This window comes from Staurois parvus, unplaced genomic scaffold (genome assembly GCF_062004578.1).
Source record: "Staurois parvus isolate SC_StPar_1 unplaced genomic scaffold, SC_StPar_1.0 ptg001432l, whole genome shotgun sequence".
In the NCBI taxonomy this organism is placed as follows: Eukaryota; Metazoa; Chordata; class Amphibia; order Anura; family Ranidae; genus Staurois; species Staurois parvus.
This window is the reverse complement of record NW_028319228.1, coordinates 1344666-1370204: the sequence shown is the minus strand read 5'-3', so window position 1 is coordinate 1370204 and position 25539 is coordinate 1344666. Positions and strand designations below refer to the sequence as shown.

The 25539-nt window shown below is 41.3% G+C and overlaps 1 long non-coding RNA gene across 1 annotated transcript in view; it reads right to left on the bottom strand.

Annotated features, from left to right (window-relative positions):
* Window positions 1–25156, bottom strand: part of LOC149436004 (uncharacterized) — a 132204-nt gene extending 107048 nt beyond the window's left edge. Inside the window, exons 1-2 of the long non-coding RNA XR_016308342.1 lie at window positions 25048–25156; window positions 18866–18955 (exon numbers count right to left, since the gene is read on the bottom strand). This is a non-coding gene — a long non-coding RNA (uncharacterized LOC149436004). The remainder of the gene's footprint in view (window positions 1–18865; window positions 18956–25047) is intronic.
* Window positions 25157–25539: the final 383 nt, after the last annotated feature.

Below are 25539 nucleotides of genomic sequence, written 5' to 3'. Positions count from 1 at the left end.
AACTGTGTCTCCTTGGGGAGATCTCTTTTCACTTCCTGACCTGCAGACACAACAAGAACCGAAAGGAAATTTCTGTCATATAAGGGAAATCCTCTCCTAGACAGCTGACATTGCTGCAAGTGTCCCCATTAAAAGATTTGTCTCTCCCATTTTAACTGGTGACAACGAAAAAATTTGGATTTCTCTTCACTTTCAGTCCCGATAACTGTGGTCAGAGGACAAATAGTGAGGGTGCATCTCAATGTGGGGTAACAGACACACAAAAACCAGACCGAGGTTCACATCTCTCACTACTTTATCCAAAACTGGATCAGTTTTTACTTTGGATATACATTTAGGGCAGGTTCACACCATGCCAGGAGCTGAATCACACAGGAATACACTGTGGCTCTGTGCGGTGAGATTTCAAGCGTATTCATTCTGAAGGGGCTAAAATTGCATCTCGTCAAAAGTAGTGCAAGAAGGTGATCTCAGTTCCTGGAGTGATGTGTTCTCTCCACTTCCATTAGTGTTGCTAGAAGGAGCCAGTTGCACTATACAAGGGTGAAGCTACTGTTACTCAGTGAAATGGTGGATTCCTAAAGCTACCTTAACATCTACCACACAGGTGTCAAACTGGTGGCCCTCCAGCTGTTGCCAAACTACAAGTCCCATGAGGCATTACAAGATTGACAGTTGCAAGCATGACTCCCAAAGGCAGAGACATGATGGAACTTGTAGTTTTGCAGCAGCTGGAGGGCTGCCAGTTTGACACCCCTGATCTACCATATGGGAGGAGGAGTGGATAGCCCCTAGTGGCTAAAGGAGATAGTGATCAACTGTGCAGATGTCTTGTTAACCACTTCCAGACCGGACTTTTTTACCCCCTTCCTGACCAGGGCAATTTTCAGCTTTCAGCGCTATCACACTTTGAATGACAATTGCGCGGTCATGCAACACTGTACCCAAATGAATTTTTTATCATTTTTTTGACACAGATAAAGCTTTATTTTGGTGGTATTTATTCACCGCTGGGATTTTTATTTTTTTTGCTATGTATGTAAATGAAAAAGTCCAAAAATTTTGAAAAAAAGTGTTTTTTTTATAAAATTTTGCAAATAAATAATATTTCATCATAAATCTTTGCCAAAATGTATTCCATTATCTTTTTAGTAAAAAAAAAATCCAAATTAGTTTATAACCAAAAATTATAATTTTTAAACATTTTTTTTTACATTTTTATTTTATTTTTTTATATTATTATTATTATTTTTTTTTTACATACTGTCACCCTAGCAGTACAGTGTCACCATGGTGACACTGTACTACTTGGGGGTGATGAACATTTTTTTTTTTTTACACTGATTGCTTTTACACCCATATAGGATGTAAAATCAATCATTTCTCTTTCTCTCTGTCTGCATTCTTGCACTCATTGAGAAGTACTGAGTGAGCTGTGATTGGTCACAGCTTATCACATGGTACAAGGCTGTTGTGAATAGCCTTGTACCATGTGACCTCTGTGATCATTCACAGATTTCACACGTAGTAAGCAATGATGTCACAAGTGACATCTTGCTTACTACTTTGCATGTGATCACTGATTGGCCAATCAGTGATCACATGATCGGGACCTCGTACAGAGGTCCCGTCTGACGATCGGTGTTTCACTGTGTCCGGAGGACACAGCGGGCACTGGATCGCGGTGCTGCGCGCTCCCAGGGAGCTCGCACAAGCAGGGTGCGGGGAGGCCGTTTATAAACGGCCACCCGACCCTGCACTGCCACCGCCCGGCCGTTTATATGCAACGGCCGGTCAGGAAGTGGTTAAAAATGCCGTTTTACATGCATTGGAGGTGAGAGTTGTGAGAGCACAAAAGTGGCACCAATTAATGCATGGAATTCACATTAAAGCAGAGTTCCACCCAAAAGAAGAAGTTCCGCTTTAATGCTTTATCCCCCACTCCCCATTAAGGATTGGCACCTTTGGGGAGAGGGTACCCAAATTTGACAGGTACCCGCTCCCACTTCCGCTGCAATTGCCTAGGCGATTGGAAGCAGAAGTTGTCTTCCCTCCCTCCGTGACAGGTCCCAGAAGACTACGGGGCCATTCACAAAGCGCAGTGTGGAAAAACAGATGCGCAGTGGGCACCCGGCTGTGAAGCAGCAAGCTGTCACAGCCGGGTGCCCACACTAAAGATGCTGGTGCCAGGGAGAGAAGACAGCCGGTAAAACCAACCGTGACGATGACACCGCTGGACTGAGGGACAGGTAAGTGGCTGTATTTTTAAATTCAGCAGCTACGGTTTTTCGATATTAGTTCATTTTGATTGTGTAGTAATGAATGCTATTTATTTTATTAGAATTTAATTAGACATTATGAGCACTTTGTATTTCACTTTGTTTGTTCAACTATGATGGATTGATGTTTATTTAATATTCTGCAAGCAGCGCTACATCACATTTTACTTTTATTTCAATTGCATTGTGGGAACATAATTGATAGCATAGTAGAAGTCATTTTTTATATATCACTCAGTAGGCGCAGAAGTTTATTTCACTTATTGGCACTACTTTTTAAAGTTCACTGTAACCAGATCACATGGTACAAAAAGTACCATGCGATCTGGGGTAGGCAGGTTTGGGCAAACTCACTGTGCTTCCGACCTGTTTTTGGGGTGTCGTTAAATGTTGACACCCATTGCAGTTTGTAAAAGCAGTGCGTTTTGCATTCAGGTTGAATTGCACAGGACTTAATAGATTTTTTTTTAAATTGTTGGTACTTTTTATTAGATGTTTTTTAACATATAAACCTAAAATATGCCAACATGACATGAACCAGTGACCAGCAGGAGGCGAGATATGCCATTGTTATGTATGCCTCCCTCTTAGATTGTAAGCTCCAAGGAGCAGGGCCCTCCTAACCCTCTTGTATTGAACTGTATTGTTGCTGTATTGTCTCCCGTTATATTGTAAAGAGCTGAGCAAACTGTATAAATCCTGTGTAATAATAATAATAAACAGCTTCTTCAGTCAAAAATGAAGCCCACTCCCACCCTCCCTCTGTTTATCCATGCTAACCTTCTTTTTACCTATATTGTGGAGCAGGGATAAACTCACCTAAATCTATCATCTGGGTTTCTTGCTAGCGTTGTGTGGTAGACTAGTAATCCAGGGTTACAGATGTGCCTGTCAGTCCCCCTTTGCTGACATCACTGCTGATATTTCTCTTCTAGATCCTGAAAGGTCCTCATTGCTGGACGGCCACACAGATGTCCAAACCCTATCACTGCAAATCCTCAAGGTCCCAAGAAAATAAATAAATTGTGTATATATAAAATGAGTGGAGGAGTTTCTGGTATTACAACAATAAACCAACAGAAAATAATAAAAAACCTGATTATGGCTCCCTCGATCACTCTATGCCTCTCAATGTAAAACCAACAATAATCTAAAAAATGACAGCTTATAACATAATATTGCACTTTTATTAACATAATATACACATTCACATTAAAAGCTTGGCCAGGATCATTTAAGATGACCTCCCCATTACCTGCTCCCTTGCGGTTGTTTAGTTCAACTGGACTCGGACATAAGAATGAAAATGAACTATAACTTATTGCCTGCATGCAGCCTGCAGGACTTCACTGGGGCAAAGGTAGGTGTGTGCATGTACAGCAATCAGTTGGGTAAGATCACTTTAAATTTTCAATAGGATCTCAATCAGCAAAGTTGTGGTTGATACAACTCTATAGAAGATCGCTATCTTGTACATGGGGCAGTTCACATCATGAGCTAAGTGCAGTGTTGGGAACATTGGGATCTTTAGTCTTATGAGGTTTCACAAACCGTTCTTTTGGAGAAATATGAATTAACGTAAGGCACAGGAGCCTTTAAGTGGTTGTAAACCTCAGATATGAAAAATGAACAAAACATATCCCTCTATACTGTGTACTTGTCTCAATTAGGAGCACTAAATATCATTCCTGTCTGCTGCTTGGTTCCTCTGCTTTCAGTATGAATCACTTCGGACAAGTTTTCCTGAGACCAATAGATGAAAAGATGACAGGGGAGGGACCTCCAGCCCACAGCTTGTGATTGACAACCCCAGCTCTGTTCTTGTGTGCTATTAGCTCAATAGTATTAAAGTGTTACTAAACCCACAACAGTAAAATCAGTCTGTATATGCAGTAAAGCATGCTTGTTATACTCACTGTGGAACCTAAGAGGTTAATCCTCTGCACTGTGTAAAAACACTGTTTGATTCTGACTTCTCTGATACTCCCCTACTTCCAGTGTCCCCCTCTTATCCTCTGATAAGACATATCATGTGGAGACACTCTACACATGCTCAGTTTGGTGTGTTTAGCTAGAGGTTTTTTTTTTCTTTTCTTGTGCATGTGATCAGCACAGGGCTAATAAGCACTGTCCAGACAGAGGTAAGGGGTCCTGCATTCCTCCTAGAGGAGAATGAAAACTCTTTTTACCAGCTTTAACCAGTGATCGGCTGGACACTGATAGAAGTCACAAGACTGCTCTAACTGCTGATGAGAAAAGGTATTTAGCAGTTTATATTTACTATAATAACTGCACTTCCATGTTCTGTGTACTGGGGAGACTGGATATAGTGAATGCAGAGTCCTGGGCTTAGTACCACTTTAAATGCAAAAGGACATTTCAGAAGGTATTTACAAAGCAATTAGAAAGCATTCCAGCAGTAGCTTAGGGAAAACAAGCCTCTCTCCAGGTCAACTATATAAAATGTGTGGTTTGTAGAAAACCTATTGTGAATTCATACCTATCTCAGTTCCCAAGAAAGCAAGGCAAGCTTTTACCATGTCCTTTCTGAAACTGACTGCTAAGTTGGATAGTGTTCTTTCTTTAACCCCATCTCAGCAATCTCAATGATATAATAAAGACAGGATACTTAACCACATCTTTTCAACCATCCAAGAGTCATAACCCGGCCGGTTCAGCAGGAATCGGACAACATTTGAACCATGTACGGGCAGGCTGAAAGTAACAAAGTGATCGATCAACTTTTGTACCAACAGTGCACTGGATTTTACATGCAATTATTGCTAGCGGCTGTTATAGCCGCAAGCAAAATTCACTGTCTTTTCCTTGAGGGGATGGCTTTGCCACACACCCCCATGGTTGCAGTAAAGACATTTGCATCATCCATGACCTGCCTTAGACATTATCTAATTGAACATAAATCATCTTTTGCAGGGGCTGCATGTAACTTGACTTCACGTTCTGTGCAGAGTGCTGGAAAAAAAAGAAATGACACGGTCAGGAAATTAGATTTCTCTGGGGATGTGGACGAACAATGTACAGACTGCACCTGGGTTGCCATTTTGCAAAGCAAGAAACACTTTTTTTGTCAATTTTTGAAAACCATTATGGCTGTAGATTTAATTTTTATAAAAACAAAATAGCAAAAAAGGCTTTTGTAATTATGTATAGTATGCTTACATTTTTTATGGTTGCAGCCACCAATCACAAAAAGGTCTGAATCACAGACTGGAGCTAAAGAATGGATTACAGGACTGAGAAAATAATGCTTTTAAATGCTTTGTAAATGATAATTGTACTTGCTTTGTTTAAAGCAGCCACACCTCTCGGTACAAATGTCCTCCCATAGACTTGTATTGCAGAGGAAGACAAGGGGGCGTGTCAGACCATGATTACTAGGTCTGACTTTAGTGCCTTTTAGACTCCATAATCATAGACAGCATACACAACTGCTGTAGTAGCAAATTTAAGGCGAGTCCATAAAAAATGGGGTTCTTAGTACAATCTGACTGCATATCTATTTCTGTTACTTTCAGCTGGGTTTTTAGGTGATTTTTGAAGTTAGATGACAGCCTTCCAATCTGGCTGGATCAGGTGACAACCTTTTGGTGAACTACTTGCAGATGTCACAAGCACAGCCTTATAGCTTGTTTACCTAAGACTTTGGGAAACGCTTGATAACACAGATGCCTGGGGGAATTAAGCCTAGTACACATGGGACGAATGTCGACTGGCTCAAACCATACAACATTTGGCCCGCGTGTAGGGCAGCCGGTCTGACAGAAGCCTAAAAAGGTCTGCCAATCAGCTCCCGATCAGTGCTCTCAGTCAATGGCTGAGAGCATTGACTGGAGTGTTCTGGCAGGAGGACCATCCCCGCTGTCAAAACACAATAGCACAGCAGGGGAGATCACTGTACTAACATCGGATAGTTAGTACAGCGTCTCCTCCTGAGTTGACAATTTTTTTCATTCATCCTGCTGGGTTGAACGGAAAGAACCTAGTAGTGTATACAAGGCTTAAGGATAATGCATCATGTTTGATAGCCCTCAAGTGTCCATGGATAGTAACAGAAGCAAGCTGCATCGTAATAAAAAGGGAAACAAGGGTAGAATTATTATGGCAGCATGAATTAAAGGAAAACTATTTATAGCTAATGGGAAAATTGGAGAAAACTTTCCATCTGACAATGATGTGAAAAAATTGCTTCCTCTGGTGCCTGTTTACATATGTCCAGTGCACTGGCGGTGTGGATTCAGTGTGGTTTGAAAAAGAGTCCTGTACGATTTCTGAGCAGTGCAGCCCAGTTCAGGTGCGGATTACAGGCTATTGACTTCTATGGGAACCATTTCTAAACTGCAGATGTCTGAACAGGATAAAATCCTGAGCTAATCCTGTCCTGAACCTGATGTAAACCTGACATGAACCTGTGAACAACTACTGTATATATTAGCTGTGATACCTGAGCTTCAATCAGCACCACACATGTGTGTATCAGCTCTGACAGCCTGCAGCAGACCTGCATGGCACCAGTGATCGGCTGATCGCTGGTGCAATGCTTTACAGGCTCCTAAAACAAGAAATGGGGAATGCATATTTTTTTACCTGCAAAACTTTTTTACCTGAACTTATCCTTCAACATGAGGGAATGGCAAAATTAAGACATACGTCCAGCAGGGAAAAAGCCGGGTTTTTTTTGTTTGTTCTTTTTTAAAATTTGTAAATACATTTATGCCTTAGAATCCACTCAAGTTGGGAATTACAATTCAAATACTGGGATTGCTTACATGAAAAAGTTGATATGCATAATGAAACACAGGACTCCTAAGCATACCACACCAGACTGGCCATAGGGCACACTGGGCATTTTCCTGGTGGGCCAGGGCCGCCTGGATAGGATGGGTGGCACCTAGAGGAAGCAGACCATACATTTCTCTCCTGCCGCCACTGAATACCTGCTTCATGGCTGCTGGTGGCAGAAGAGAAATGCACAGTCCCATCCTTCTATGTGCCGCCCAGCTGCCCCTCCTATCCATCTCCTGCTGCCATGGGTTCCTGTATGCTCCCCATGTGGCTGCCCCCCCCCATCTCCTGCAGCGCTGCCGCCGGGTTGCTCTCTCCCTGCAACTGCTGCGGGGGATCTGTCAGTATATTCTGTCCCCAGTGCTGACAGCCCCCCTCCCCCCACCTCCACAGACGGGAGAGGAGAGAGAAAGCTGGTTCTGCCCTCTCTTCCACTTACACTCCCTGCCAGTCTTGTGTCTTTTCTCTCTCTCTATCTATCTTTCTATCTTTCCTTCCTTCCCTTTCCTTTTTTTCCTGTCTTTCCCTCTTACCAAACCACCCCTACGCCCCCCAAATGTTAAAATAAAATATAAAATTGTAAAAAATAACCTACTGGCACTAGTGGCGGAACTATCAGGGTTGCAAAGAACACTCTTGCTACCGGGCCCTGGTGTTCCAACACCGGGCTCCAAGAAAGGGGTCCCTGGGCAACCTGCTGCTCAGGTTGCAAAGAACACTCTTGCGACTGGGCCCTGGAGTTCCAACACCGGGCTCCAAGAAAGGGGTCCCTGGGCTTGGTGCTGCTCAGTCTAAAATGCCCAAACCTATTTTTTGTCCCACTCCGGGCCTGATGGGCACCATATGTTGACCGTCAGTACATCACTGTATTTGTTGCTCTGTTTCTGTGCAGTTGATCATCATTATAGATAGAGTGAATGATGAGATTCCAAAAAAGGAAATGTTAAACAAAATGTGTAAATATTGCTAAGTGCAAAAGACATCTTTCTTAAGGTATAGAAGGTTACATGAGGGAAAGGAAAAGAATGTCAGTTTATAAAAAGAAAATATGTTGATGAAATGGTAGGCATGAGTTCTTAACTACAAATCTCTTTTTTTTTGCTTTCTCTTGTTGTCAAAACTGTCTTAAACACCTTTAAAATGATCTCAACTTGGAAGAAAGGATATGTAATTTTTGACAAAGTTTCAAACCTGAATTCTGTTGAGAAACGTGCAGAAATTACATGGATGGCATCCAGGGCTCTGCCACATGGTTTGAGAATAGATACTATTGTAAGAAGGTTAAGCAACACTTTGAACAGATCCAGCAACCCTGCCCATAGATGAGATATAGCAAGTGATGAAAACCCCTGCACTTCACTAATTACACCTCTGCAAATAGCACGTAGTCCTGTTTCATTTCCTTAACAATTCTTGTACACCTTTACAATTGAATATATAAACACATCATACATCTGGCAAATAAAATATTTCTTGGGATGGTACTCATTTCTTAAAAGTGTATTAAAGATTTCACATTTTTCTATGTGTCCTAGCTTGTCCATGACTTCATGACAAATCATTAGATGAGTGAAAGTGACAGTTTTTGCTTCTACAAATATCAGTGTTAGTGCATTGGAGTCAATGGGAGAGGCAAAATTTCAGTCCTTGTAGGCTATATTTAAAACTTACACACTTTTTTAATTTTGTATAGCATAGGAATTAATTAAAAATGCTGTCATTTTTTTGACAACTGTGTCTCCTTGGGGACATCTCTTTTCACTTCCTGACCTGCAGACACAACAAGAACCGAAAGAAAATTTCTGTCATTTGTCTCTCCCATTTTAACTGGTGACAACGAAAAAATTTGGATTTCTCTTCACTTTCAGTCCTGATAACTGTGGTCAGAGGACAAATAGTGAGGGTACATCTCAATGTGGGGTAACAGACACACAAAAACCTGACCGAGGTTCACATCTCTCACTACTTTATCCAAAACTGGATCAGTTTTGACTTTGGATATACATTTAGGGCAGGTTCACACCATGCCAGGAGCTGAATCACACAGGAATACACTGTGGCTCTGTGCATCTCGTCATAAGTAGTGCAAGCAGGTGATCTCAGTTCCTGGAGTGATGTGTTCTCTCCACTTCCATTAGTGTTGCTAGAAGGAGCCAGTTGCACTATACAAGGGTGAGGCTACTGTTACTCAGTGAAATGGTGGATTCCTAAAGCTACCTTAACATCTACCACACAGGTGTCAAACTGGCGGCCCTCCAGCTGTTGCCAAACTACAAGTCCCATGAGGCATTACAAGATTGACAGTTGCAAGCATGACTCCCAAAGGCAACAGCTGGAGGGCTGCCAGTTTGACACCCCTGATCTACCATATGGGAGGAGGAGTGGATAGCCCCTAGTGGCTAAAGGAGATAGTGATCAACTGTGGAGATGTCTTGTTAAACATGCAGTTTTACATGCATTGGAGGTGAGAGTTGTGAGAGCACAGAAGTGGCACCAATTAATGCATAGAATTCACATTAAAGCGGAGTTCCACCCAAAAGTGGAAGTTCCACTTTAATGCTTTATCCCCCGCTCCCCATTAAGGATTGGCACCTTTGGGGAGAGGGTACCTGAATTTGACAGGTACCCACTCCCACTTCCGCTGCAATTGCCTAGGCGATTGGAAGCAGAAGTTGTCTTCCCTCCCTCTGTGACAGGTCCCAGAAGACTAAGGGGCCATTCACAAAGCGCAGTGTGAGAAACAGATGCGCAGTGGGCACCCGGCTGTGAAGCAGCAAGCTGTCACAGCTGGGTGCCCACACTAAAGATGCTGGTGCCAGGGAGAGAAGACAGCCGGTAAAACCAGCCGTGGTGATGACACCGCTGGACTGAGGGACAGCTACGTTTTTTTTATATTAGTTAATTTTGATTGTGTAGTAATGGATGATATTTATTTTAATTTTTTAGAATTTATTTAGACATTATGAGCACTTTGTATTTCACTTTGTTCAACTATGATGGACTGATGTTTATTTAATATTCTGCAAGCAGCGCTACATCACATTTTACTGTTATTTCAATTGCATTGTGGGAACACAATTGATAGCACAGTAGCAGTCATTTTTTATATATCACTCAGTAGGCGCAAAAGTTTATTTCACTTATTGACACTACTTTTTAAAGTTCACTGTAACCAGATCACATGGTACAAAAAGTACCATGCGATCTGGGGCAGGCAGGTTTGGGCAAACTCACTGTGCTTCCAACCTGTTTTTGGGGTGTCGTTAAATGTTGACACCCATTGCAGTTTGTAAAAGCAGTGCGTTTTGCATTCAGGTTGAATTGCACAGGACCTAATAGATTTTTTAAAAAATTGTTGGTACTTTTTATTAGATGTTTTTTAACATATAAACCTAAAATATGCCAACATGACATGAACCAGTGACCAGCAGGAGGCGAGATATGCCATTGTTATGTATGCCTCCCTCTTCAATTGTAAGCTCCAAGGAGCAGGGCCCTCCTAACCCTCTTGTATTGAACTGTATTGTTGCTGTATTGTCTCCCGGTATACAGTATTGTACAGCGCTGAGCAAACTGTTGGCGCTATATAAATCCCGTATAATAATAATAATGCAATGGGCAATCATTTACATAATAATGGCCTGCCATGTAGCAATGGACGGCTTTAAAAGCTAAGTTCACTTTAAGTATACCAGACACCTGAATTTTCTGTCCCATCTTTAACCCCCTGGCTCCAGTGCCTCCTGACCCTTTAAGGGGTTTGTGAAGCCGGGAGGTGGGGCACAGATTAGGGAAATTTGACCATTGTGATTGGCTGTCACTGTGGTCACATGATCAGAAAGATCCCAACCTTTCCGTGAGGCACCCGTAAATGTTTTTCTTACTTTTGGTATGCAAATATGCGTCCCCTCGGTGTCAAGGCCCAGCCTCCGAGAGGCCACATATTTGAGTACTGTCAGCATGACCAGGTTAATAACTCTCCTGATTCTTCTGTCCTATAAATCCATGTGTTTGTAGTATGGTGTATAAATATTGTGATATGGGGGTGGTAGATGTGTTTGTACAGTGAGTCCACAGCAGACAGGAACTATAGTTAAGGGCCTGGTAGCCCACTTTTATTAAAGGGAAACAGAAAGTCTTTATAACATATGGTTTTCCATGCCAGGGTTTCAGCTTCACACCAAATGAAAAATGCCACCTGGCTCTTTACCACTTCAATACCGGGCACTTTTACCCTCTTCCTGCCAAAGCCAATTTTTTAGCTTTCAGCGCTGTCACACTTTGCATGACAATTGCATTTTGATGATATTTAATCACCAATGGCTTTTTTATTTTTTACAAAAAAAATCCCTAAAACAAAAAATGTTTTTCTTTGTTTCTTTTTTTTCTTTTATGAATGTTATATCTTGTATAATAATTTCAAATAAATAACATTTCTTCATAAATTTAGGCCAAAGTGTATTCTGCTACATTTCTTTGGTGAAAATAACCTAAATCCGTGTTTATTATTTAGTCTGTGTGAAAGTTATAGGAGTCTACAAACTATGGAATATACAGTATATCTGAAAATCGAGCAATGCTGATGTACTGAGGCCTATCTCATTTCTTGAGGCCCGAAAATGCCAGGGCAGTACAACTGACCCCTTTTTGGAAAGCAGACAGTCCAGGGTATTTCATGAAGACATTTTCAAATATTGTGTTTTTCACATACTGTCACCAATGCAATACAGCATCATATAACTTGTGTGGTGGTGATCAGGGACACTGACTAGTGATAGTATGTGTAAAAAAAAAAAAGTTTTAAATTTTTTTTTACGATTTTTTTTTTTTACATACTGTGATCAGAGCAACACATTGTTAATAGTCACACTGTACTACTCTGGGGAGGTGATCAGAATTTTTATTTACATGCTTTGATTGCCTATAACAGTTAAAATTTTATTAACAACAATTTTTTTATGAATTAAATTTATTCATTCAGTGTGTACTATTGAGATTAGCTGTGATTGGCCACAGCTGATCACATGGTATAGATGGGCTGTGATTGGCCCTGTCTGTACCATGTGACCACTGTGACCAATCACAGAGATCAACACAATAGTACATAATGAATGGCATGAACGGAAGCCACTCATTGTCTTCAATTGTCATGTGATCTGCTGTGATTGGTCATAGAGTTCACATGGTACCAGCAATGGGCCAGTACAGTGATCTGTCATCTGCTGTGTCTGGTGGACACAGCTGGTGACAGATTCTGTCACAGCATGGCACATGGGTTGCAAATAAGGTGCATTCTTGGGAGGACGTCCTATGACATCCACTAAGAACGGGAGAGCTCAGGCCCACCTGTCATTTTACTATAGGCCAGATGGAAAGTGGTTAAGCTCAGCTTTCATTACAGTACCTTTTTGCATGGACCCACTCTTAGCCCCTAGGTAGAGGTTCCCCTGATACTTCAGGATCTCTCACTCCTCCAAGACTCACAGATTCCTCTGGTTCCATTGGACTTTCTCCCAGTTGCCTCAGCTCTAGTCTCCCAGCCTGTTTCAGCTGGCCAAACTCTCTGTCCAATGGTCTGAAACCTCTCCTACATGGAGTGCTGTCTCAAAGATGTTGCCTTGGTCTCAAAAAAGGAGTACACCTCCTTGCTGGCTGCAGCAACTGCAATGATTCCAACTGCAAACACCTCCAACTTCCCTGAGCTATGCTCAGATCTCTTTTGTATTGATCATGTACAGCTGTGCATAGGCTCCAAGAGTCAAGCAAAGCTTGGACTCTGGATTGAAGATTCCATCCTGCCCAAGGCTTGGGTACCTTCAAGCTCCCAAAACTATCAAATCTGGAGAAAATATATAGCACAGCCTTCTTTTTTTCCACTATATACATGCAAGAGCTTATCATATTGTACCTTTGAGAATCCTTCATCTTTTTTACACAAATTTGCTAACTTCTCTCTATGGCAGAGCGTCGCACTGTCACAGTATGTGATTCTGCAATCCACGTCTGTGTCATACTTATTGATGAACCTGAACATGTTTTTAAAGCTATATTCAGTCTGTTAAATGTAGAAGTAAATGGTTTTGCTCCAAAGTTTTTGTTTCCATTTAGTGGCTAACATGGTAAAGTGCTGTTCTGCTGTTAGTACAATCCTATTTCTGATTACATTTTTATAATTGCAAGAGTCACTTTTCAGTCTCTGTCTACCTTGCAACTCTTCTCCCAACTTACATCCCTGCAGCCCCTTGCTTTCTTTGTATCATGCAAAGAACTAAATGATAAAGGAAAAATACCTACAAACTTCAGTTTATTTCTTTATACAGTACATAGTTACTTACAGCATTTATCCTTTCTAGATTTGCAATAGATATCTTCTAAAGCAGTTATGTTTACATTAACATCTCAAACCAATGTTAATTTAGCCTCAAATGTGATTATAAGGCAATATTATGAGCGTTTCATGTAACTTTATACATACAATATAATTTAACCCTCATTGTTTTGCCATAAACCTATCTAAACAATTGTTTGATTTATGTAAGTGTTTTGGAACTGGCTATTGATGTGCTAATTACATTTATGTATGCAGCCTATTTCTAAATTAAGCAGGATCTATTTACGATCCATGCCATTAAAAAACTGTCTGGTGAAATGTCACTGGCTGGCCCAAACTAATTTTCCTTTGTGAAAAATAAAATTACCGTGATATCTCTTTTGCTTACCAATAAAATCAAATCTAAACACCCAAGAAAGCCAATTCCTGGGTAGGACAGTCAGATCAGAGATCTAATAAATCTGTGACATAGATGATGTTCCTCAATGAACCTCACATACTACTTGTGCAGAACAATGTATCTTAAGCTGCAGGAAAAACTTAGAGTAAATCCACTTTTATTGAGAAAAAAAACAAACAAAAAACAATCCGCTCTAGGTAATCTATGTACATTGCAAGGATTTTAACAAATGTAGCAGAGTCCTAACTTTTTCTGTTCTGAAGGAAAAAGCTGTTTAAGTAGCAGAGTCCTAACCTTTTCTGTCCTAACGTAGCAGAGTCCTAACTTTTTCTGTTCTGAAGGAAAAAGCTGTTTGATCCACTATGTTCTTGAAAGACTGATACCTGAACTGGAGGGTCTGCAGCCATAATAATCACCTGGCACAGTTTCTGTATTATAATGATGAAAGTTGCAGTGTCTGCATCTCTTTAAAAGTGATTAACCTGTAGAAAGTACATCACCAAAATTCCTGATGCAGAGAATGCCTAAGCTTTTACCAGCTATTCAATTAAAGAAAACATACTAGAACTGGTGATTAAGAGCGTGTTTTTTCTGCCTGCAAGTTGCTCACAAAAAAAAAACCAAACATTTTTTTTTCTGCTCCTAGAAGCTGAAGCTTCAAAAACGCTTCTAGATTGCAATAGTGTGCATGGACACATAGGATAACACTATTTGCTATTTACATTCATATGTAGCTGCTAGGAGCCTATTTTTAAGCTAGCAAGCATGGAGCCTTGAAATTATTTTTAGGTCTCAGGTAACCCCTGCTAAAAATTGTTATAACTATATGATAACTAAGTTGTAGTTGTAGAAAGAAATTAAGAGATAGAGTCATTTTACAGCATTCACCTACTACAGTATATAAGCGAATCATAATTTAAAAATAACATAATAATAATGGCCACCAACGAAACATAGACTGTGAAATGGCAGCGGTGATAAAGGGGAACTGTCACCCTACACTGGCTGTCAGTGATCCCTTCCATTGTATGTCAGTGAAATATTAACCCTATACATAGGTGGTCAGTGTATGTGGGAGAACCTCCAGGAACCTCTGGAGGAACCCTGGTAGAGAAAGGCTACACTAGACTGTTGAGACAGTTCAAAGTGGTGATGGCTTAAGGTGATATTAAACCTGAAAGCAAATATTTATTATATTGCAAGTTACCAGTTCTTATATGTGGTGGCTGCATTATTTTTTCCAAAAGGAACAAAATTAAAACTGTAACTGCTTAAAAAGTGTTGGCTGTAGTTTACCCTTAATTTGTCTTAATCTAAATCTGTTAACACACCTAAAACTACACTACCCTCAAATTGACAATGCTGCTGTCCAAAGGTGTCTCTGTTGCTCCTCCATACTTAATGTAGGTACTTTAATACAGGGAGTTTGTTACAGGACAGATCATCAGGAAAAAACAGAAGGAAAGTAGCCTAAAAAATAAAACTAATACAGCCACCATATCTGATGATTGGTAAGCTGCAATAAATTACATTTCTGGTTTTGAAAATCCCATGGAATTAGGCATGAATGCTGTGTGGGAACTAAATATCCCACATCTACTAAAAGAGGTTTCCACCAAAGGAAATGGATTGTGGGTGAATAAGCTGAAGCACAGTCAGCCTCAAAGACTTTTAAACTACTGTCGGTTTTTTTCTAGGCATACAACACAAAGGAGACCAAAAGGGTGAGGGTGGTATGCCTGCCAGCTTGTTTTGGATGAAAATACCTCTCCACCAAGAGATTGTGTCCACATCTGGTAGGAGTTAGCAAAAACTGCAAAGGACTACCATCTTTGTTGAGCACAAACATAGAGGGTAGTGACCAGGACATTGTTGGTTCTGCAGCCAGGGAAAGTCTTAGTACGAATTGCCAGTTTGGGATCTCCTCTGTCTGGCTCCTTCTGTACCAAAAAAATGTATTACTACCAACTGTCCTGATGCAGAGGCCCCATTTTCTTCCATATAGCCTTTCATCCAAGACTTGAAAGATCCCCACGTTTTGCAGTTGTTTGAACAACTCCCTTTCCAATGCAAGAAATTACTTCTATGCAGTCAGCTCAACTAACATTGCTAGTCTTAAAACATATGATTGCCTTCACCATGGGTGTACCTTTGCCATAAATTGGGTGATACTGCTCCTATGTCCGAGAGACATACTGGAATATCCCTCCAACTCACTGTCAATAGGTCAAAGACATGTTGTGGAATATTCTACAAGGGGGAGTGATTCAGAAAGTCATAGTCTCTGGATGGCACCTATAATTCTTGTCAGAAAAAAGGATGGCAACCTACGTTTTTGTGAGGATTACTACAAATTGAATGCGTGTATTCACCATGATACTTACCCCTTACCTATGGTCAAGGAGTCTCTCATGGCCTTGGGATAGCACTGTTGCGTATCCATATTATACCTGGCCAGCGGATACTGGCAATTCCCCATCAAGGAATGGGATTGTGAAAAGGCTGTTTTCATTACTCCCCAGGGGTCAAGCAAGTTTACTCGCATGCCCAGTGGGCTAACCAATGCATCCAGTACTTTTTAGATGAAGTCAATGGATGAAACATGTTAGTCAATAAAAAGCTGGCAGTTGTAACCATTTTTACTTTGACTTAACCTCCCTAGCAGTATTCCCGAGTGTAGCTCGGGGTAAAATGTCAGTACCAAAAGCGGTAACCCCGAGCTACACTCGGGCTTACCATGCGGCGCTGAATAGGGATTCCCTGCAGAGCTTAACTTGTCCTTCGCTCCCGCGATGTGTCCCCTGCAACATCCCCGGCCATCCCCTCCGGCTGATGCCGGCATCCGGCTTCTGTGTTCCGGTCCCTGTGACGTCGGGACGTACGGGCGCCGCCGGCGGCGGGAAATTTGAAAATTTTAAAAATTTTTTATTTTTTTCAAAACAATTTTACATAGTAAAAAATTGCTGTTTCAACCCATTTCACATACATTTTGTCCCGAGTGCTTTGTCCTGTCCCCTGTCTGCATTTTGACTGTTCCTTCTGCCTGGAAACTTAGAAAAGTTCACGTCATCCAAAAAGTGTCCCTTTAGGTCAAAAGCGTGTTTAGATCAGCTAGAGAACAGTGATAGTAAATCAGAACCACTTGCAGAATTGAGTGATAATGATTCGTGGAGAAATTAGTCATCAGACACTGAAAACAATTTTGCGACTTTGCTCAGTGATGTGCGAACTTGGCGCTATATTTCAAATTTCAGTGTTTTTGCTTTGATTATATTGAATTAAATGTATTATTATTATATTATTATTTTTTCAGTTCCTGCCTGATATACTGAAGAAGAAGTGGAAAGTCCAAAGAGATTTCAGGCTGAAATCCTATTTAGCTGTGCTGCCGTGAAGTCCAAAAATGATCAAAGAGCTAGGAGGAGGAGGAACAGCACAGGGAAATTCCTGTTGCTATGGGTGATTACCTGGAAATTGATGAATGGGAGGCTGTAACACAAGCGTTTATAGATCTGTAGAAATGCAGGTCTCACATTTCTGGTGAGTGCTGAATCTGATGGGTATTTCTATGTAATAGAAAGTGTAGCTATTGGAGTAGTAATATTGTCTTCTGGAAACTTGTGGTTCAACCCTACAGTTATCCAAACCAAAATCTTTCTGATCAAAGGCCCGAACTTTAAATCCCATGTGTTCTCTGAACTGTGCTGCCTTAGTGGGATTTGTAAGTCACATACTGCCCCATATCATCCACAAGAAAATGAGGTATGTGAATGCTTTAACTAAACTTTGCTGGACATGATCTGTATGCTAGAATAAAAACATCAGGAACATCCAAATCCTACCTTCTGTTAGTGCTTGATGGAGCACAAATTTAGAGCCACACATTTTGCCCAGGGTAATACATAGAACTCATCCACACATCCTTACTCAAAGTTTGTAGTTTGGAAAAAACTTCAACTCTCCTGATTTCTAGCCTCCCCCCTTTCCTACTTGCATAGTTTGATGAAATTTGAAACTCTTCCAGGAATCTGGCATTTTTAGAGAAATTCTCTCTGACTTTTACGTGAAAAGTCCTAATCCCATCCTACCCATTAATTCACAATGGGAATAAAAATTGAATATGTGCTTTACCCCAGAGCAGACTGATCTCACCATCTATTTTACTCAATGGCCAACAGGTACCAGGTGACCAACTACAAATTTATACCCAGATGGTATTGTACACCCAGAGCTCTACACAAGGCATTCCTTTGGTCCCTAGTACTTGGTTAAAATGCCAGGAACCGAGGGGTCAGTGTTCAATGTATTCTGATAATGTCCCAAACTTGAAGCTTTCTGGTCTGCAGTTACACAGATCACGCACAGGCTGAGACTGTCTCTTTAAGGGAACCCTTAGCTCAAATCTTTCACCTCATTCTTCTATCCAGGAACACCTGCAAAAACTCTTTGCTCACTCACTTATTCAATGCAGTCAACACATGTCTATCTCTTCTCTGGAGAGAGTTTTCAGTGGTAAACCAAAATTAACACTGTGGCTGACAATATACCGGTACTGTAGCACCTCAGCCTCTCTGAAGTAATAAGATGACTCACTCCTGCTCAGGGCCTACCAAACTCCTAACCAGGGGCGGACTGACCATTGGGGAACTCGGGCACCGCCCGAGGGCCCAGGGTCAGTAGGGGGCCCCATGAGATGTCCCTGGTACCTTTCATAGGTTTTTTTGGGTGTGGTTTGAGTATGGGCAAGGACACAGGGGCCCCATGATGCCCTATTGCCCTGGGGCCCCATGAGTTGTCAGTTCGCCCCTGCTCCTAACCTACCCCTTCCCTCTCCCCCATTATCCACTGCACTCCCTACAACTTTTCCCACCCTCCCCCATGCTCTACATTTCTGCCCCTTCTCTTTCTTTAACATGCCACCTATCACACCTTCAGAACCACCTGCATCCCCCTCTCACCCATCCTCTTCTCTTTTTACTACTATGAAACAAACAAAGAAACAACTGGTCCAAATATGGATCCACATAGTGGAGAAAACAGTAATTTACTTACCAAAAATGGGTAGACTTGAAATGCTCTTCTCTACTCATTAAGGCCTCGTTCACACCATGGTGCAGAGACGTCAGTTTTTCTACACGCATTCTGCAAGACACAGCAAAATCAGTTGTTCTCTATGTGCCCTGTTCACATCACAACACTAGTATCACCTGCAGATTTTTTTCTGTGCAGGAATCTGCAATGTGTATAAAACTCATTGCAGCACACATGAAAACTGATGTAAACTGATGTCTCTGCAAGTGAAATCTGTGCGTCAGTTTCCATCAGTTTTTCTGCATGTATGGTGTGAGCAAGGCCTTAATCCACAGAGTGATGCACAGAGCTGCTGACCTATACCTCTTTTTTGCTTATTGGTTTCCTGCAACAAGTCATATTCTCGTTGTAACACTGTACAGGAGAATATATATATCACCATAAGCAAAATTTAAAAAAACAATTGACCTAAATATGTTGGGGATCTGGTGTAGGCTTACAATCAAACAGTCCACAGGCTGACTGGTTGCACCCTCCTTTATATAATGTTTACCTATTGTGGAGTGGGTTTAAGCTCATTGGCATTGTCTATTACAGGCCAAACAATTTGGCTCCATTCACACTTGTGCAACTTCAAAATCGTGCACTTTTCATTGCGACTTTACAGAGTGACTTGATGCCACTTTGATGTCACTTCGATGTGACTTTGGATGAGTGCGACTTTGGTGCGATTTTGGCTTTGACCAAGGGTGATTGTGCTGTACAAAGTCACACACAAGTTGCATGTATATCATTCAGGTGCAATTTTCATGTGGACTTTGGAGGGTTTACATTGAAGTCTATGGCCGTCAAGTCACATGAAAATCGGACCAAATTAGTGCAGAAACTACTTTCAAGTCACTGCGATTTGAAGTCGCACATATATGAATGGTACTCATTAAGAAACATGGGGTGCAACTTGTCATGCGACTTTGGACCCCAAAGTCGCATGACAAGTCACACAAGTGTGAATGGGCTTTTAGTGTAGGAACAACATCAGAACCTAGCAGAGGAAGGAGTGATCAAGCCTGGGGCAGATTACTTGGTTACAATCCCAAACAAATTTAAATCAGTAAATTAGGATCTACATGAGAATTAAGCACACAAGCTTTTTTTTTCTAGTAAACCAGTGTACAATGTTGCATCTGAGGGGCAAAACAGGCTTTGCAAGTGGTTTCTTTGACCTTGTGTGCTCAGTACAGACACTTTCTCAGCTACAATTTTTTGCGTTTATTAAATATGGTCAGCAGTATGAGCATGACAAGGTACACAGAAACCAAATCAAGAAGTCCGTAAACAGCAAAATATACACCAGAGATAAATGGTCTTAAAAGTCATGCAATCATTAATTCAAAACAGTTCCGTGAGTAGACCAAGAAACAGCCCAGGGAGATATAGCAACCAAGAACCTAACCTTACTATGGATCAGGGCGTAGCTAAAAGAAGAGGGGCAAGGAGAATGGAGAGGAAAGGAAAGGAGGGGAGGAAGGGGGGGGGAAGTGAAGAGGGGGGGAGAAAGGGGGGGACAGCATGAGAGGACCATTGTGAGCAGGGTACAATACCCGCGGTACATGGCCATACCCCCAGTCATATACCGTGAGGTATCAATAGCTAGACAATAATGCCCTGTGCCTCTATCCAGTCAGCCCAAATCCTGTCCAATTTAGCAGGACAGTTCCGGCTAATGTTCGTAAGCTTATATAGGAGAAGAGCCCTGTTGACCTTTGCCTTCCAACCAGAAGCCATGGGTGGAGTAGGCTGTTCCATTTCAACAGGATTTCCCTTCTAGCATACTATGCCAAAAAAGAAAATAAATAGTTTGACATGTTTAGATACCTCTAAAAAATATCAGTAAGTCCTAGCAGCAGTAGCAAGGGGTCCATAGGAACAGACAGGTTGGTACCTGTATTAATAGTATCCAACACTCCTGGCCAGAAAGTACATAGTTTTGAACAAAACCAAAACATGTGAGCAAATGTGTCCTCGGCCATGTTACGTCGGGGACAAGCTGCCAATCTCCTCTGAGTATAGTATACTCTAGGTGTAAATTTCAATTGGATAAAACAATCTCTGGCAGAGATCATGGTAGGGAGAAATTGCAGAAGGCAGTTCTCCTAGTCATTTTCCAAGAGAGAAGGAATGTCCACATGCCATTTATTATAAAGGGAGTCCATTTTGGGGGTTGTCAAGGGAGGTAGTAAGGAGTAAATAAAGGACAGAGGTTTAGGTAGATCTTCTTCTATTAGCATCGCAAACAAACAAAAGATTTCCCAGCAACATTTACCAGCCAGCCTGCAAAACAACAAATTTGGCCCTGTCTAACCGTTTGCGGTAAAAACAGAAGGTTTTGTTTGCAGACATTTGCAAATACAAGTGTAGACCATAGCCCATGTCAAGGGTTCTCTGTATACTGTGGAAATAACTAAAATTTCCAAAGCCTCCATAGTAGGAGCACATGTACAAATGGATAGGTTAAGGGCAGGTGTGCCTGGAGGAGACCATCCCTCCTTAAAGGTACAAGAACAGAGGGTTAGCTAGGTCTTCCTCTATTAACATACCTTCCAGAGGATCAGTCTTAATGTTGGGGAGAGTTGGGAACTGAACAGCATCAGCTGCAGTTTTTACCAACTCCTCACCATCTGACAAGGTAACCATCACCTGGGTTTGGGAGAAATTCCTTCTCTAACCGAGGCCTTGTTAAAATGGTATCTTACCCTAGTCGGGAACTTGACCTTGGTGGATGAATCTTGCTGGACCTCACTGCAGCAGGGACCTCAGACCAAGAATTCCCTGACTCTCCTGATGAAGGTGAACAGCGCCCTTATTCTCCTGTAGAGGATGGACAGTCATTGGACAGTCATTGGACACTGAGTCTTGGCCTGTGCCTGATTGGATCTATATATAGCCCCTGCATGGTTATTTTTGCACACCTAGTGTGGGAAAGGTAGATTAAAGTAATATTAAACCTTCATTTAAAAGAAAGTTAAAATAACAAACATGTTATACTTACCTGCTCTGTGCAGTGGTTTTGTGCAGAGCAGCCTAAATCATCTTCTTTTGGGGTCCCCTGCTGGCACTCCGGGCCACTCCTCTTTGGCAAGTGCCCCCATGGAAAGCCGCTTTCCATGGGGGCACCCATGCGAGCTCATTCCCAAGCTGCCTGGTCTGTGTCTATTGACACAGACCGGGCGGCTCAGCCACGCCCCTCAATCCCTCATCACAGCATTTGATTGACTCCCAATGACTCCCACTGCTATAAATCTGCCTAATGAGGAAGGAGACAGTGGCAAGAGCATATCGCTGGATCAGATCAGGCTGAAGAAAGAATAAGGAGGGGGGGATCCTGCAGCGCAGAAGGTTTTTTACCTTAATACATAGAATGCATTAGGGTAAAAACCTTAAGGCTTTAGAACCACTTTAAGCCTAAGGAAAGGTTCCTTAGGAGAAGAGATATTCCCAGCTTGCAACATGGCACTTGGGAAGGACCTTTGCACCCACCTTGCTATCTGGATTGGTGCATTCTGAGCACTGTTCTGCCAGCACAGCAACTCTTCTAGTAAACCACAATTTATAAGCCTCAGGGGTACCTGCCTGAAGAAGCAATCCTCTAGCACCTTGCTGTAAGTGTTACATTATTGAACAGTATTGTGGCAGAAGTCTTTAAGTACTCTACTGTCGTTAGTTCTACATTGGGAAAGCAAAAGCATTATTGTAACTACTGCAAGTTTGTTCCATAAACATGATAATCAAAATAATACTTTTCTTATCTGTTCCCTTTAAAGGACGGGCCTGGATATGTGCTTTCTTGAGCAGAGGGACCTTGCGGGCACTGCAGGATTTCAATCCTTGTCGGCGTAGTGTGTTACCAATTGTTTTCTTGGTGACTGTGTTCCCAGCTGTCTGGAGATCATTGACAAGATCCTCACATGTAGTTTTGGGATGATTCCTCACTGTTCTCAGGATCATTGACACTCCACGAGGTGAGATCTTGTATGGTGCACCAGACTTAGGGAGACTGACAGTTGTTTTGTGTTTCTTCCATCTGCGAATGATTGCACCAACTGTTGTCACCTTCTCAACAAGCTGCTTGGCAATAGTTTGGTAGCCCACTCCAGCCTTGAGTAGGTCTACAATCTTGTCTTTGACATCCTTGGACAGCTCTTTGGTCTTTGCCATGGTGGAGAGTTTGGAATCTGATTGATTGCTCCTGTGGACAGGTGTGTTTTATACAGGTAACAAAATGAGATTAGCAGCACTCCCTTTAAGAGACTGCTTCTAATCTCAGATTGTTACCTGTATGAAAGACACCTGGTAGCCAGAAATCCTGCTGAATGATAGGGGATCAAATACTTATTTACCTCATGAATATGCAAATCAGTGCATAATTTGTTAGACATGCATTTCGTTTGAATGTTTTGTTGCTATTCTGTCTCTCAGTGTTCCAGTACTCCTACCATTCGATTTTTAGACTGATCATTTCTTTGTGAGTGGGCAAACATTCAAAATCAGCAGGGGATCAAATACTTATTTCCTTCACTGTATTTCGTTTGAATACAGTGTTGCATGACTGCACAATTTCTCAATCAAAGTGTCACAGTGCTGAAAGCTGAAAATTGGCCTGGGCAGGAAGGGGGCAAAAGTGGTTTGAAGTGGTTAAGGTTGTGAGTGCTCCCTGTCTACTGGTAATCACTTTCCAGAAACGTCCTGGATTCCCTGCATGTTCTGCTGTTTACTTTTAATTTCTAAGGACTACATATCCCATGATACTTTGCTGCCTGCAAGCAGTGATTCCCGAAACTTCTCCTCTCAGCACCTCTGTAGTTCAGGAGGCAGGCTCTGTGAAATGCGTGACACAGCAGTGTCTACTCAGAGAGCATAGTGGGTATGTATCACAGAATTCAGGGAAGAAAATGTGTGGGGATCTTTACAAAGTACATTTACAAACTTCATGATCTTTCAGAGTAGTAGGAGTAGGTTGAAAATAGCTGAAATACAATGTGGAAATTGATATATTTTGACACGGATATGTTTAAGTCACAGTTTTAGAGCTAGCCCTGTCCATAACAATGCTTTTATCTCTCTGGCATAGTGTCATTGTCTAACGCACAAGTGTCAAACTGTGGCCCTCCAGTTGTTGAGGAACTACAAGTCCCAACATGCCTCTGCCTTTGGGAGTCATGCCTGTAACTGTCAGCCTTGCAATGCCTCATGGGATTTGTAGTTCTGCAACAGCTGGATGGCCACAGTTTGACACCCCTGGTCTAATGTCATAGCCAATCAACTATCTACAACATTGTCCACTTACTGTTTGTTGCTGCAAGACTACAAGAAGATGTACAAGAAGGGTATAAGTGGATTTTTTCTTTATTCACTTACTGATTTTTTTTTATTTAGTAAGATAAATTCCTCCTGGGTTGTAAACTCTAACGAGCAGGGCCCTCTGTTTCCTCTTGTTCCAAATTGTATTGTAACTGTAATGTCTCCCTTCATTTTGTAAAGCGCTGAGCAAACTGTTGGCGCTATAAAATCCTGTATAATAATAGTAATAAATATGCATATGCAAACTTTGTATTTTCATTTCCAGCCAGCAGGTGGCACTCCAGGCTTCTTTTTACATACTGACATACAATCTACCCTATTGATTCAAGGGAAATGTATATTTTGATTTTAAGTCTTCTTTAAATGAGAACCCTATTTCATATCATATACACTTATTAAGGTGTTCCAAGCAACACATATGCATATGCAAAACACAGACTATTTCATGAGAAATCTGGCAGCATTAATGAAAATAGATTAACATTTTTTTTTCTGGCTTGTCAAAGGGAGACCACAGTGGGAAAAAAAAAAAAAAAGAAAAAAGAAAACAGCACAAATAGGCTGAACAAGAAAAATAACATTTCATGATGGGAAGAATTCTATTTAAAACGCTAGATGACGTTCACACCTTGTGTGTCTGAAAACATTCTGCCTTTCAGTGGCATATTTCACTTGGTAAACAAGCATTAAAATTCTGAGCAGACACATGGCTAGCACCGAAGCCTCTTAAAACAGCAGCACCCGATTCCATCCAGTAAACATTTAATATTACTCGTTTTTACAAAAAAATTTAAGCCTTTTTTTTTTCAAAATGTAATAAAATGATTTCCTAGCACAAATCTTACCATTCCATATAAAGAATTCTGTTCTGACCTTCTCCGAGAGGTTGCCATGGTGACAGGATGCATCAATTGTTAAACATTCTCCCTCTAACAGTTCATTTAAAAACACAGATGATCATTTCTCTTTCTATATACCTGTATAAATATATATGTTGCTTTTTATTTCATTGCTAAGGGGGTATATTGCATTTAATAAATGTATACTGCTTGGTCATTTGTTCCAGTTACATATTTTTGATAGATGTGATTCAGTCAGCAACCTGTAGATGTCAGCAAAGAGCAGAGTATACCAAGATGTATTGGTGCTACAGAGGGGTCATTTTATGATGTCCATTTCATGTGGAGGACAATCTAAATATTTCCAAATGTTATAATACAGATTTATAGTATTTTGGCAGCTTTTACACCTTACTGAACAATAGTACATTCACAACATAAAGTGTTACTAAACACAGGACTGTGCATTCACTATATCTGGTCTCCCACAGTACACAC